Source organism: Lontra canadensis, unplaced genomic scaffold (assembly GCF_010015895.1).
Source record: "Lontra canadensis isolate GAN:19392208 unplaced genomic scaffold, GSC_riverotter_1.0 scaffold42, whole genome shotgun sequence".
Lineage (NCBI taxonomy): Eukaryota > Metazoa > Chordata > Mammalia > Carnivora > Mustelidae > Lontra > Lontra canadensis.
The window spans coordinates 10,145,739-10,161,194 of record NW_022631036.1 but is presented as its reverse complement, the minus strand read 5'-3'; the positions used below and the strand labels follow the sequence as shown (position 1 = coordinate 10,161,194).

The following is a 15,456-nucleotide window of genomic DNA, read 5'->3' as shown; positions in this document are numbered from 1 at the left end:
TATCCCTACTTTTCATAGCAGTGTATAAGAATATGCATTTATTTCATTTGATTCTTAGGAGAATTGGTTTAGATAATAGATGCTTTTTGGAAGCTGGCAGATAATAAGTACTTAATAAAAGGTATTATAAGAAAAGGTAAAATGTTATTAATAAATGATGTGACCATATATAAAAAGAACTTTGGGTTATTAGAATTTAGAAAGGATTGTAGCAGTTACTATGCTTCCCATGCTAAAATGAAAGCATGGAAATACTGTTGATCATCAACCCATTTTTATTGTTAGTATAAAAATTGGAGACATTAATAATACTTTGCTTTTGCTTTATACTACCTCTTTACAATAGAGAGAGAACATAATCAGTTTCAATAACAGGATTCTGGACCTAAACATTTTACTTCTAAGAATTTATTATAAATATATTCACTGATATGTGTACATAGATGTATACAGACATTGGTTATATCATCTTATAATAAAATCCTGGGCATTTGCTAATTTTCAACTGGGACACATTATGAGCAGATTATATTGTATGCATATGATAGATATTCACAGATAGAAATGAATAGGTTGATGATAGAAAACAGGAGTGATATTCCTCGTGTATGAAATAAAAGGAATAGAGCAAAATAGGGAGATGTATAAAAATCCATACATAGACTCACATTCATACATGCATAAAGTATTTCTGAGAGGATATTCTGAAATTTGAAATTGGTTTCTTCTAAGGGGTACATGTCTTGCTTTGAAGGGAGATTTGCTTTTGTATTTCTTGTGTTTTTATCATGCATATAAAATGTAAAAATTAGCTTAAAATATTTGTGGAAAGAAATAACAAGGCAAACAATAGCTGTCTCAGGATGGTTGGCATATGATTGACTTATATTCATGTGTGTGTGTATGTGGTATATCTGAGTTATTCTTTAATTCTCTAAGATGTATATTTCTTTTGTAATAAATATAATTTTTAAAGAGATAGAATCAGTTGGCAGATTCATAAAGGTAGTTTGAAATGAACTTTATTCCACTTTACTATTAATCTGTGCACTGGTTTTTAGCATTTTTGTGTAATTTCAATATAAACTTTAAGCAGTAGCTTTACTTTTTTTTTTTTTAAGCCCTAAATATCAGCCTCTCAGGACAATATAATCACCTTCTTAAATTTTAACTTTATAAGATTATTCCCACATTTTTACAAATGGAGACAGCAGAAACAATAAACTAAACCCAAATTGTCTTTGTATCATCTTATATGGTTCTTAATAATACCCTTTGGAATTATATTATTCCTCACTTTTGCTTCTGCAGATAAAATAAGTCATGGCTTAAGTAAAATTACAATGCCTTTGTTCATTTCAAAAACATTTTTAAAATGCAGCCTATTTCTGCATTAAAAGTGGTAGTAGTTGAATATTAGTTCACATTATTATATAGATGTTAGGGGGAAGAAAGTTAAATAATGTGTCCCATAAAGGTAGGTCAGTTATTACTTAGGTTAACAGGACTCTCAGAAATAGGTAGAAATCAACAATCTTCTGACCAAAAGTTAAAATACAAGTCACACATCTGAGTGTTTCCTCCATAGACAGAGATGTGTTTAAATAAGTAGATTTTTTTCTTGAAGGAAATACAGGCATTGTAACATAAAACAATTTGCTGCTGTAAGGGCAGGATTTATGAGCTTCAGTCACTGCTGACTGCCCGGCATCATGTGCTGGTACATAGTAGATGATGGTTAAACATTTCTTGACTTTTGTAATTTTTTAACATTAGTCTGCAAGTTGAATTAATTGAAATGTAAAGAAAATTGAATTATAGATCTTTCTGTTCTTTTAACTACCTTCAATTAGGAGATAAGAAAACGTCTATAGATGGAAGACAGAATGCTGACATATCTGTTGGAATCAGGCCACTAGAGAGCCTTCTTATGTAAATCTGTTTGAATTCTATTTAGTGATATTCCTGGTATATTTTGAGATTGATCACACAGTTCACAGCAACTCTATTTTTCAAAGATACTTTGTAAACATATTTTGATACACTTTTTTTGTGCTTGTCTCCTTTGAAGAGTCCCTGTAACCATTCAGCCAGGTGTTGGGAAGATATGTAGTAGCTGAGCGTCCTTCTGACACTATCCTCAGAATCAGCTTTGGAGATGCTTTTACCCTGTCCGTCTTCTTCAGCAGCCAGGCAGAGTGCTGACTCCTTCACAGCAGTGAGGAACTCTTCTGGCTCCAGAAGTAAGTTGACTACATTCAGTTTGATTGTTGCCAGTGCTTTTAAAAATAGTTAGAGGAGGTTAACTGGAAATCTTGCAAATTAATGTACAAATTAAAACCAGGATTATTCATCACTGACTATTTCACTTTTTTGACTTTTATCTTTCTGGAGACATAGTTACTACTTTTTATGTTGATAACCTATATCTTTGTGGGGTTTTCTGAGATTTTTTTCAGGATTGCTTCACATGATTATCATGATTAATATTTACAGCTTTGAGACATAGAGAGGAGAGAGATTAAAATAATAATGTTTGCACATGAGCAAATGCATTCAGCATGACCAAATATTTTATTAAAGTTGCTTATCTAATGAATTAAGAAGATGGGATCAAGTCTCTGGTCTTTTGATTCTTAAATATTGAGTTCCCTTTCTATGACTGTCATCTCCAGTAGTATATGGAGGGTAAGGGACTGGTGCAGGAAATGACATTTCTCTTGATTGGTTGGCTTACCAAGTGATGTGTTCTCTGTGTCCTTGAAGGAGAGTTTATGGCAAATTATAAATATGCGTACTAAAAAATAAAAGAGAAATCACAGGTAGGGACATGGATTGAAATTGGGACATGAAGGGATTATATCAGATGCATAATGTAACATATTATACACCACCCCCAGACCAGTTCACAGCTGCATATTTATCTTTGGGCTTTTTAATTACTAGATATATCAGGCAAATACAATAATCATCTGATTGTTTATATTTATAGGATTTGAAAAGTAAAAACAGTATTTTGGGGAATGTTCAGACTTTCCTAGTTCATACTTATAATCCTACTATTTTGCCATTTTTCTAGTTTATTTCATTCAAATTTGATTTATTTCTCTTTTCCCTTCTCCTAAATACTTGTATAGGCATCCCTTGCTTCTCTTAGGATATATTTGTGTCAAAATGTCACCATACAAAATGATTATGAATGCATTTTTATAGACAGTAAAAGTTTGATTTATCCTAGATAATCTATTTTAATTAGGTGCTTGGCAATTAAAATTTCCTTGAAGAGAATGGGTAGAACACACTTAATAATCTTAGTTTTCTTTTACAACATATTACAGCTTCAATATGCCATCTACAGTTAGGTCTGTGTCCTTAAGGGAACAGAGAGACTGTTGTTAAGAATTTATTTCTGAATTGTGGTGCTATCTATTGCATACTTAAAACAGGGATTCAGTATGTTGTTGCTAATGTACTCAAAGTAATGTAGGACTACTTTTAAGACATAAACAAATAGGATATATTAATTTATATTGAAGTTAATTCATTACAACTATAACTGTAGCATCAAATGATGAGTCTGACTATGCAGAAGATAGATTACAAGTCATTATTTTACTGTAGGTTTTTTCTGTGCATATTTTATTACCTTGCATGCTTTTTTTACATCATTTATTCATTTCTTTTAAAATTCCTTTCACTGTTTTTGTTCTTGTGCTTTTTATTGAGTAAAGCAACTTGAGGGAGACATTTCAGATTTTTCCAGGTTTTGCTTTTTTTAAAGAAATGGAGGACCCCGACTAAGCTTGAGTTGATATCACACATTTTGAAGATACAGAGATATATAAGGTTTGTTTCTTAAAGGCATCCCCACAAGAACCTACAGAGATTTTATATGCCTGAACAATAAATTAGATACTTAATAAATTTTTGTTTTCCACAGATAGAGCGACCTTTCTAAGTAACACGTCTGACTTTATGAAAGCTGTTAACATAGGAAATATATTTACTCACATAGATTCTCTAGTGTAAATCACAAGACTAGTGAATTCAAATACATTTTCATTTACTAATGACTATAATCAAGGCCAAAGGATTTACTTAATTAACCTGGCAATAGAAGGCTAAACAGAAATAATTTATATATTGAGAAGGACTCTTCTGAGTTAATGCTTAATTCAATTTTTAAATTACCAGTCCATTAGTCTGTAGAAGTAGAACCTCCTTTTCCCTTTCTATTTTTTCTTTGGAGTAACATTAGCCTGAAAGTCTTGCATGGAATTAATCACCCTGAAAAAAGAGAAAGTAAATACATTCCTAATTAGGTTCCTCAAATTTCAAATAGCTCATTGAAAATTCATAGCACATCCATTAAAATCCCTTTAAAAATAAATGGAATACTAGGAACTTTCTTAGAAGAAATAAAGCATGGAGAAGAAGTAAAATAATGAGGCAATGGAATAGCTATTCGTTACTAGTATAGTAGGACAGTTGAGGTAGTAGTGGTTGTTATGATGCTTATTTTCCTCATTGTGGCATTTTCAATCAGTCTTGGCCAGTAAAATAGTACTTTTGTCTGTTTCTACTGTTCCTTCTTGTTTAACTAAAGCACTGTGATAAAATGAAATAATAAATAATATCTGAACAGGAAATGTGAATGTCTGTCTAAATATATACATATGTATATAATTTACTATATACATAGCAGTAATGATAATCTCTCTAGAAAGCTAATATGCCTTCTAAATATTAAGTATTCTTACTGATATTAAATATATAATATTTTTATTTTTCTGAAACAAATTTCCCTATGTTTAAGACTTATAAATTATCAACTCTGATAACATTAATAACAGTGACTTAACCGCTTATCATAATAATATATTATCATTTGACACTTTCCAGTACTTTTGAATAGATATTAACTTCTTTGATTCTTATATTATCTCTATGAGGTAGTTTAACAAATAGGCTCTCAACCATATATATATATTTACATTTAATACCTTTGGATATATATATATATATATATATATATATATATATGAAATTATCTTAGATGCTTGAGCCATAAAAACACAGATGGAAGAGGCCCCTGGGTGGTTCAGTCAGTTAAGTGTCTGACTCTTGATCTCAGCTTATGTCTTTATCTCAGGGTCATGAGTTTAAGCTCCATACTGGGCTGCATGCTCTGTGTGGAGCCTAGTTAGGGAAAAAAAAGAGGAAGAAAACAGAAGGAAAATTAGAGATATTGGGTAGGAAAAAAAGTAATATGTTAACTATGAATGCTAAAAGGGTTAATGTATTATGTTCAATAGCCCTGAAAGGTAGAGCAAAGAGGAAATATGTTATCATGCAGTGCTCATTTTAAAAAAGAAGAGAGAGTAAAATTCTCAAAGAAAGGAAATTCTAAAAAGAAAAAAAAAGGCAGACTTTGAAATGACTCTCACAAATACATGCATTCAGTGCCAGTCAATTCCAAATTAATTATATCTAATTACCTAAGTGCCTTAAATTTAACAATTTAACATGTTGCTAACTAACCTCTTGGTCATGTTGCCGAATACTCTTTTTTTTTTTAGATTTTATTTAGTTATTTGACAGAGATAGATCACAAGTAGACAGAGAGGCAGTCAGAGGGAGAGAGGGAAGCAGGCTCCCTGCTGAGCAGAGAGCCCAATGCTGGGCTCTATCCCAGGACCCTGAGATCATGACCTGAGCTGAAGGCAGAGGTTTTAACCCACCGAGCCACCCAGGCGCCCCTCTTTTTGATATTCTTGAGCTCCAAAAATATCACTGTATATCAGAAAAAATAGGAATCATCTTCTCTCCTTTCCCCTTCATTCTACAGGTTCTATCACCTAATATAGTCAAATTTACTTGGAAAAATTTTCTTGCATTTATCCATTTTTCTCCATTTGGGGCCATTAGTACCCGGGTCCCGACTACCATAATCTCTCCGTGGGGCTAGTCCAGAGGCTTCCTAAATGATCTGCTCACACACTTCGATGCCCCAATTCTGCCTATTCTCCATAGGCAGGCAGAGAGTGTAATACAAAGCACAAACTGACATGTCCTACCTTCTTAAAGACCATTACTCTTAGGATATAGACAGAATTCCTCATTATGGCTTACTATGCTCGAGTGGTTTAGCACTTTCTAATTGTCCCCAACTTATTTCACACCGTGCTACTCACCTTTCCTGCATTCCAGGTATAGAGGTCACTCAGTCCTTCTTCCACATCATGTGACCTATCCCCAAAGTCTTTGCATGTGGTTATTTCTCCCTCAACAGATCACCATTCCCAACTCCTTTTTGCCTGGTATGTCAACACAGTAGTCTCTTCCTGAAGGTAGCCTTTCTTGTTCTGCCTGACCCGATCATGTCCTGTTACCATATGGTTTCACAGCACTGTATAACTGAAATTCATTGTAGGTTTATGTCTCTTCGTGCAGTTATCTAATGTTGACCTCCCTTTCAGAATATAAGCACTATAAGGCCGTGATCCGTGTCCATTTTGCTTATCATGGAAACCTCTTTTTATTTTTTAGGCATTATAAACATAGGCCTAGAGCCCCTCTCCCCCTTCTCCCCAGCACCGTCCCACTGTGGGGGTTTCAAGGACATCAAATGTAAAAAAAATTTTAAGCATCAATGATGAAATCTCTTCGTTTTGGGTTTTCTTGATGTCAAAGTTTGACCCAATTTTATTGCAAGCTTGCCATTCTCAATTGATGTTTACTTTTCCAGTGCCTTTATACTGCTACCTTCTCCCCTTCTTAGTCTTGGCTACATTCCTCAAGGTCTTAGTTTCTGGTAGGTAATGGATCAAGACCCTGCCCTTATTGTTATGAAGCAGGTAGAAATGAATCCAATTGTAATTTTTGTTTAAAAGTAACTATAGATCAGTAGGCAAGATAAAGGTAGTACAATGCAAAAATAACTACCATAAGATAACTAGTGATGGAAAGCTACAAATAGTCTTGTGAGCTCAGTGGAAAAAGAAGTTTTTCCATCTGAGATTATGCAAATATGCTACTTAGTATAAGTAGAATTTTAGCCTTAGAGATAGGTTTCAACATTGGAATATTGTTAATGTGCTGATGTATTGTCTTACTTAGGTAAAAATTCCAGAAGCTAGAGAGATAATGCACAGTTCTCCCAAAAGCCCTTAAGTACTGACACCAAAACTAAAAATGTCTTAGCTGGCAATACTTGATGTAGAAAGGCCACTGCTCTCTCTGTCTACTGTTAGTGTCAGCTCTGTGGGTTGCTAATAGTTCTTACTGTGATACTATACTATACAATATACTATACTATAGTTCTTACTGTGAAGTGCCCTGGGATGAGGTCGGAATAAATGTTTTGCTTTAGGAGGTAGTGATTACTTTACATTTAGGACCAAGAGAGATTGATGTCATGTGGAGAGAATTCCTGGCAACTGACATTAAAAGTATGGCAACAATCTTAATTGCAAAGCATTGGCTATGAAACTCATAGGAAAAAAAAAAATTTGTACAGACTTAACCCAAGTTATTATCCCAGTTATTGTGATGACCACCCTGTTTCATGTCTAGTTAACTTCCCTTATATCACTGTAGGTTGCACTGGGGATATTTTAACATATGTCAGATTTAGAATTCTCTGGGTAAACTGAGACATCTCAGTTTACATCTCGGAGTGTAGGAGACTTTATAGCAAGGAAAACAATTGGGGGTACAAAGACTTCATTTAGAGGAAAAATCTATGATTTACTACAGCAAGAAACTCACAGACTAGAAGAATCTGTGTAGGCCACACTGATTATAAATACTAACTTAATATTACTAATGACTTATGAAGGGGAATGCACAATGAAATTATAGAACTACATGGAAAGATGTGTGAAAAAAAAATTAGGGACTTTATAGACATATCAATACCAGCTGGAAACATTAATAGTTTAGGAAAACCTAGGGATTTGATTTCAAAAAGTACTAACTTAGAGATCTAAGACAGTTACCTTAGATTATATGGTTTTGACACAGAAGTATTTAATATCTAGAATGTTGGAGAACCCTGAAGATATTTTATCACCCAGAAGGGATAAGTAAAACACACCAGTTGGGAATGTGGACAAGCAGGAGGAGATAGATAGGTTAGTCTCAAATGTTTTCCTTTTCCATCATCCTCATTACATAGGTAAAGCTGAATGATGACTGTGAATTGGCAGGTAGTAGCTTAGTTTCATTTGTCTAATTAATCTTAAACCTTCAGTCTTTAGGAATATTGAAGGTGTAATTTACTTGACATACAAAAGCATTTTCCCCCTATATTTATACAAAATATCAGGAGCATAAGATTTGGCAACTGAGGTAAAAGCTTTGTTGCTGAGGTGAGAGCAACTTTTTTAAGGTGACTGTTTGTCTTAGTGTCAGGCAATTAATTCTAAATCCATAATAAGAATTTGGCTCTCTTTTTGATCACTTGCATGCAAATATGGACTAATGTTCTAAAGCCTGAAGTTTTAACATACTGTTTAATATCTGAAAAACAAATAACCTTTTAATACCTGCTTACTTATTTATGTCTTGAAGATAGAGTTCCATTACAGCAAAATGAGGGCCTTTTAGATTATTTCAATACCTACCACAGTAATGACTTCAATGCAGAAATAATCCACAGTTGAAAACATACATTCATTATTTATAAGGAGACAGAAAAAGAGAGTAAACTTTTTGTAAGGAGAATTCTCTACTTAAAAGAGATGACTGAAAAGGAAGCACTGACAAAAATTATATGTAATTGTATATAATTTTAATGTAATATTTTCACTTAAGGTTATATTTTGGAACATTTTTCAATATTTCTTGTATGTATCCTGAAATGAAATGGTGAAACTTAAAATTTTAGGTCAGGTTTAGTTAAAGAATGATTCTGTTTAATAACTATAATAATGATGAGATAGACCTATGGCAATCATGGATTTTGTTGATGTAGTTATATTCAAATGTCTCCAGTCTGGAAACTGGTATCCAAGAATGAGTCACATAATAGTGAGTCCAGCAGAAATCCAACATCTGAATCATTTCTTGGGTTTGTTCTCTATTCATCTTAATATGTAAGCAACTTTTATTAAAGGTATAGAGACATTTTTTAAAATCCTTTGGTAATGCTTTACTGTGGTTTGTGGGCAATTTCTCAGTGGTTTACCTGATTTCATTTGAAGACAAAATCCATATATATGACTTCTTGTGCAAGGGTATTCATGTATAGGGATCTATAATATTTCACTATGGATCATAATGATAAATAAGTAAGTTATTGAAGAAAATATCCAATAAGAATCTAGCAATCATCAAGTCCAAGCCCAGCTCATCTTTCTCCAGTCTTAGTATTATCTTTATAGTTATTTTTGTCACATGATACCCACATGAACAAGTAATTAGACCTCAGAAATTATCAAGTCCTTCCTCTACACCTAGGCAAGTATTTTGTTGAAATGGGTTTTTTTAAATGCTTTTGTTTCTCAGGATATTTCTTGAGCTACCTTCAAAAATAAGTGCAGACATTAATAAAATAGAAATTCAGTCTATAAGACATACCATGATATGAAAAAGTCTAATTAGTCTACTCCAAATAAGCCAAAAGACCATTTATTTATACATTTTGCAATGCCCTTTTATGCAAAATACTCATGTGAAACAGCCAATCTCAGGGATTTACTTTAAAATTACACATGTTGGGGCGCCTGGGTGGCTCAGTGGGTTAAAGCCTCTGCCTTCGGCTCAGGTCATGATCTCAGTGTCCTGGGGTCAAGCCCCGTGGGCTCTCTGCTCAGCAGGCAGCCTGCTTCCTCCTCTCTCTCTCTGCCTACTTGTGATCTCTGTCAAATAAGTAAATAAAATCTTAAAAAAAAAAAAAAAGAAGAAGAAAGCTGAAAGTAATTCTCATCAAAATTATACAAATTATCTTATATCACAAACCCAAATAGGTAATATAATATGATCTCCAAATTGTGAATTCTGGAATTTATAGAAGGATCTCATGAAAGTAAAACATTAAAATAGCATAAATGTACATACAAAAAAATTGAGAACTATTCCATGTTCACAGAGAGAAGTCAATATTGTCAAGATGTCATTAATTCCCAATTTGATATGTAGATTCAATTCAATCTCAATCGAAATACTAGGATGTTATTTCATGAATATCAACAAACTGACTCCAAAGTTCATATGGAGGGGCACAAGACACAGAATAGCCAACATAATATTGAAGAATAAAATGTTAGGGGACTGATGCTACCCAACTTTAAAACTTAACTATAAAGCTACTTACTATAAAGCTACCATAATAAAAAAGGTGTGGGATTAGTGAAAGAATAGTCAAATAGATCAGTGGAACAGAGTAGAGAGCCCAGAAATGGATCCCCATAAATATAGTCAACTCATCTCTGACAGAGGAACAAAAGCAGAACAGTGGAGCAGAGAGTCTCTTCAACAAACAGTTTAGGAACAACTGGACATACACATGTAAAAAATGAATCTAGACACAGATCTTAAAACCTTCACAAAACTTAACTCAAAATGGATCAGAGCCCTCACCAAAGGATGTATACAGATGGTCCAAAAAAAATCATATGAAATATGCTCCACATCATGTGTCATCAGGGAAATGCAAAGTAAAACAACAATGAGCTGCTATTTCACACCTATTAGAATGGCTAAAACCTGGACCACTGACAATGCAAGTGTTGCTGAGGATGTAGAGCAACTGGAACTCATACACTGCTGGTGGGAATGCAAAATAGTACAGCACTTTGGAAGACAGTTTGCCTGTTCCTTACAAAATGAAACATACTCTTCCATAAGATCCAGCAAGCATCCTTCTTGATATTTGCTCAAAAGGCTTAAAAACATATGTCCATACAAAAATATGGACACAGATTTGTATAGCATCTTTACTCATAATTGCCAAAACTTGGAAGCAACCAAGATGCCCTTCAGTAGGTGAGAGGATAAAGAAACTGTACACCCAGACAATGAAATTATTCAGGACTAAAAAGAAAGGAGCTATCAAGTCATGGAAAGACATGGAAGAAACTTAAATGCCTGTTAGGTAGTGAAAGAAGCCAGTTTGAAAAGGTTACATCCTGTATGATTCCAACTACATAACACTCTGGGAAAGGAAAAATTACCAAAACAACAAAAAAGTTCGGTGGTTGCCAAGTGTTTAGGGGTATGGGGGTAAATAGAGCATAGAGGATTTAGGGCAGTGAAAATACTCTGTGTGACGCTTAATGATGGATATCTGTCATTATATATTTGTCCAAACCCATAGAATGTGGAACGCCAAGAGTGAATGAAAATATAGACTATGTATGGGTTTTTCGGTGATTATGGTGTATCAAGTTTCCATTCATTATTTTTAGCAAATATCCCATCATAGTGGAGATTATTAATAACAGAAGAGTGTTTACATGTGTGAGCCAGGGAGTAGATGAGTAATTTCTTCGCCTTCCCCTCAATTTTGCTATGAATCTTAAACTGCTCTGAAAAAATAAAGTCTTAAAAAAAGGGGGGGATATAAATGTATCCACAGTTTCATTGTTGAACTTTCTTCTATGTTTCACGTTTTAAATAAATTCCTTATATATTATGAGATATTACTATATATGTAATGTCCATATTTGATATGAAATGGTTTCTCATTCTCATATTAACTTGTATTTACTTGATTTATTAATAAGTTTGAGAATCTTTGCATGAGTTTATTGGACTTTCAGATTTCCTTTTTGGTAAAGTCCATTGTTAATTTTTATTAGGTCGTGTTTTTCTTATTAGATTATAGTAGTTTTTTATTTATTTATTTATTTATTTATTTTTTTAAGATTTTATTTATTTATTTGTCAGAGACAGAGGGAGAGAGAGCGAGCACAGGCAGACAGAGGCAGAGGGAGAAGCAGGCTCCCTGCCGAGCAAGGAGCCTGATGTGGGACTCGATCCCAGGACACTGGGATCATGACCTGAGCTGAAGGCAGCCGCTTAACCAACTGAGCCACCCAGGCGTCCCTATAGTAGTTTTTTAAAAATGTATTTTGCATTCTAGTCTTTTGTGGATTTCTTGAGTTATATAAAATTGCCCCTAATCTATGGCTAGTGTTTTCACTTTAATGATGTTTTACCGTATTCATCAAGGACTAGTTAAGTTCAGGAGTTGAGGTAGGAATTATGTTTTTTTCTTCCTAAATGAGACACAAACTCATAAGATAATGGGTAATACACAGCTTTGTTATAATGCCTGCACCAGACCCTTGACACTCAAAAGGGCATAAGTGGGGAATAATATATAGCTTATATTTTTTACCCACTCAAGAGTTGTTTATATACAGTAAAGTAAGAGTAGAGATTATAGAATTGTTGCTACAGCTGGCTGGTCCCCAAGGAAACTTGACCCTTTCCCATCCAGATAGGGAAAGCAGCACCTCCCTCAGAGAGTCTGCAGGTATAGTAGTGGTGATGTGGATGAGATTATGTTGCCTCAAACTGTACTGAGGAGATGGCCATTAAATACCCTCTTTTATGGTGTCAACTGAGAGTTTTCCTACATCGTACTTAGTATAGGTCTGTGAGCAATCTGGGGCTTACCTAGTAACCCAGAGATAATTTTTAAATATAAAGCTGCCACCACATTTAACATTTCATACATAGGATGGATCTCTTTATTCACTGTATTTTATTGTCATTAAGTTTTCATCAGATTTTTTTTAATATCTAATAATTACAGATCTTAATTTTAAGGGACAGTGCAGTGAGAAAGTAAATCATTTTTACAAAGAGGAATTTGAATGAAGGATCCCAAGCTCCAAGAAAGGGAATGTCCCCAGCAAGTCCTTGTCCAGATAAAATATTTTCATTTTAATTTGGCAAATTTATCAACTGTTTCTTTTGGTTTGGGGAATGTGGAGTTTCTTTCTTTCTTTCTTTTTTTTTTTTTTTTTTTTGCATTGTTTACTCTGTTATTGAAGAAATAAATATACTTTCTTATTTTTTTTAGTATTTTAAAAGTCTCTTCACATTTTTTATATAGTGTGGAAATTAACATGGATTTGGAGTAAAGTTCAGTTCTATTTTCTTTTTTTCCATACTGAAAACCAATTGTTCTAATGCTGGTTATTGAAAATACCATTCATTCTCCATTGAATTGAAACTTTAATGCTGCCATAACCAGAGCTTTTACATAAGCACAGACATATTTCTTGGTTTTTCTGTCTTATTGTTCTCCTCTCCTCTCATCATACCTGCACAAGTACCATGCTGTAATTTAATTATTCTACTTACAAGTTTTGATTGTAAAATAAATGAATCCACTGCCTTTGTTTCTCCTTCAGGATTTCATTGGCTAATAATGTTGGCTTTTTATTTTTTATTCCTCTGTTTCAATTTTGGGAATGGGCAAGTTTGGTGAAAAAAATCATGTGTTAAATTTTACTGGAGTTACATTTGCTGTAGTAATTTTTATTTTGGTTTGGGAAAACATAGATTTAAAAAAAAATTAATATTAAATTTATCTATCAATGAACTTATTCAGGTCCTATAATAAAGTATTTCTTTCTCCTTATAAGTCTTGCATTTTTTTCTATTTCTTCACAAACTTTTGTGTTTTTATGAATGAGCTTTTAAAATGTTATATTTTTTTAAAAGATTGTGTCTGTATAGTAATGTTGTATTTTATCCTTTATGTTTTCTAAGCAACCTTGATAAACTCATATTAGTTTTAGTTATTTGCAGTGCTTCTTAAAATTATATAATTTTATATATTTATACAAATAGCATTATTACAATTTCCTTTGTATTATATTTCTATTATTTAATTGAACAGGTTAGGAGATCTCTTAAACAGTGATCAATGCAAATGGTGAATGTGGCCATTCTTACATTTTTCTGGACTTTAAGGGAACTGTTTCTCATGTTTTGCCATAGTGGATGATGTTTGTTTTAGATCTTTTTATGGTAAGTACTAATTTGGGATATATACACTTTTTAAAACTATAGAAGCACAATTGTACTTTATACCATTTTCTTTGTAGTGAACATTATATGGAGTTTCTATTGTAATAATCAGTTTAAGTTTTTAATGGATCATGATGATGGAACTCATCAAAACCTAACCCAGTGTCTGACTGTCTTTAATGTGTTCTTTTTTCCCCAATTTACATTGTAGTCTGCATTAAAATACCATTATGTAAACTCAAGACTTATTTTTTTTTTTTAATTTGTGTTGGGGAAGGGCAGGATTATATAGCTTTGAAACCCTCAAAATGAAATAATATTCATTTTTTTTAGAATTTCTTCCACCTCCAGAATAATGTCCTCTACTTTCATAAAGCTTGATTTTGACATATTTAAATACAAAATCTTTATGATAACTGGAAATAGAATGATCAATCTAATTTCTAGTCTGACTCTAGAAGTAAGTAGGAAATACATTTTTTAAATAAAAAAGCAAGTAAGTAGATAATCACATAATTGAATAGAATTTTAAAAGATCTTGACTTTCTTTATAGTTGAAAGATTAGGGACTATGAAAATATTTTTCATTTGAGCTTCCACAGACAATTAATGGAAGAAACTGGCTTATCTTCTTCTAGGATATAACTTTAAAATTTTATAGTTCTTTTTGGGCCTGTTTTACAGATAAAATCTCTTGGCTTTCCATGTTCCAATTTATTTCTTTAATCATCCTCTCTCTATATACCTCTGTTTACTTCCATTGGCCAGTGGTCATTGTTGTTATGATTACTATCATGATTATGGCTTAATGTTTTACTTAAAAATTTCTTCTTATTTTATTGGAACATTTAACACTTATAGAAAGGTTCATAAACATATGTACATTTTAATGAATAACTACATTGTGGGTAACGGAAACTACCACTTAGTTCAAGAAATAGAACATTGTCATCGTCCTTCTCTGCTTCTTATCTGAAATGTTATAAAATAATCTAACCTATATGATAATAATTTCTTTGTTCTCTTTTAGAGTTTCACTTCCTATATATACTTCTTTAACCAATATTTTTACTTTTGTCAGATTTTGAACTTTATAGGAGTGGATTAATATTGTACTTACCATTTGTAGCTTGTCTGTTTTGCTTATAATTCTGCCTTTAATATTTTGGAATATATTTCAGTTGTTACATATAGATGCAAATTGTAAATATTCATCACTTTATAGTTGTGTATTAATATACTAAAATTTATTAATCTCTTTTTGATGGATGTTTAGTTTATCTCAAGTGTAAAGGTATGCAAATAAAAAACATTTTTGCACATACACATAGATTTTTCACCAGATATCCTATATGTACTTTGTTAGATTTCCACTCACTTATTAAGTCCAGTTTTTTTGGTCAGTTCTCTGGGGTTTTCTAAAGGATTGTATCATTTACAAAGAATTTTTTTCTTCCTTCCCAG

General features: G+C 32.7%; 1 protein-coding gene across 6 annotated transcripts in view; it reads left to right on the top strand.

Moving 5' to 3' along the window:
* Positions 1-15,456, top strand: part of LRFN5 (leucine rich repeat and fibronectin type III domain containing 5) — a 244,815-nt gene that overhangs the window by 109,416 nt on the left and 119,943 nt on the right. For 5 of the 6 annotated variants that reach the window (XR_004384231.1, XR_004384232.1, XM_032871215.1 and 2 more), the window contains exon 2: positions 2,072-2,243. The exons of the other annotated variant lie outside the window; for it this stretch is intronic. The gene's annotated coding sequence lies outside the window, so the exon portion shown is untranslated. The remainder of the gene's footprint in view (positions 1-2,071; positions 2,244-15,456) is intronic. 6 annotated transcript variants of the gene reach the window in all.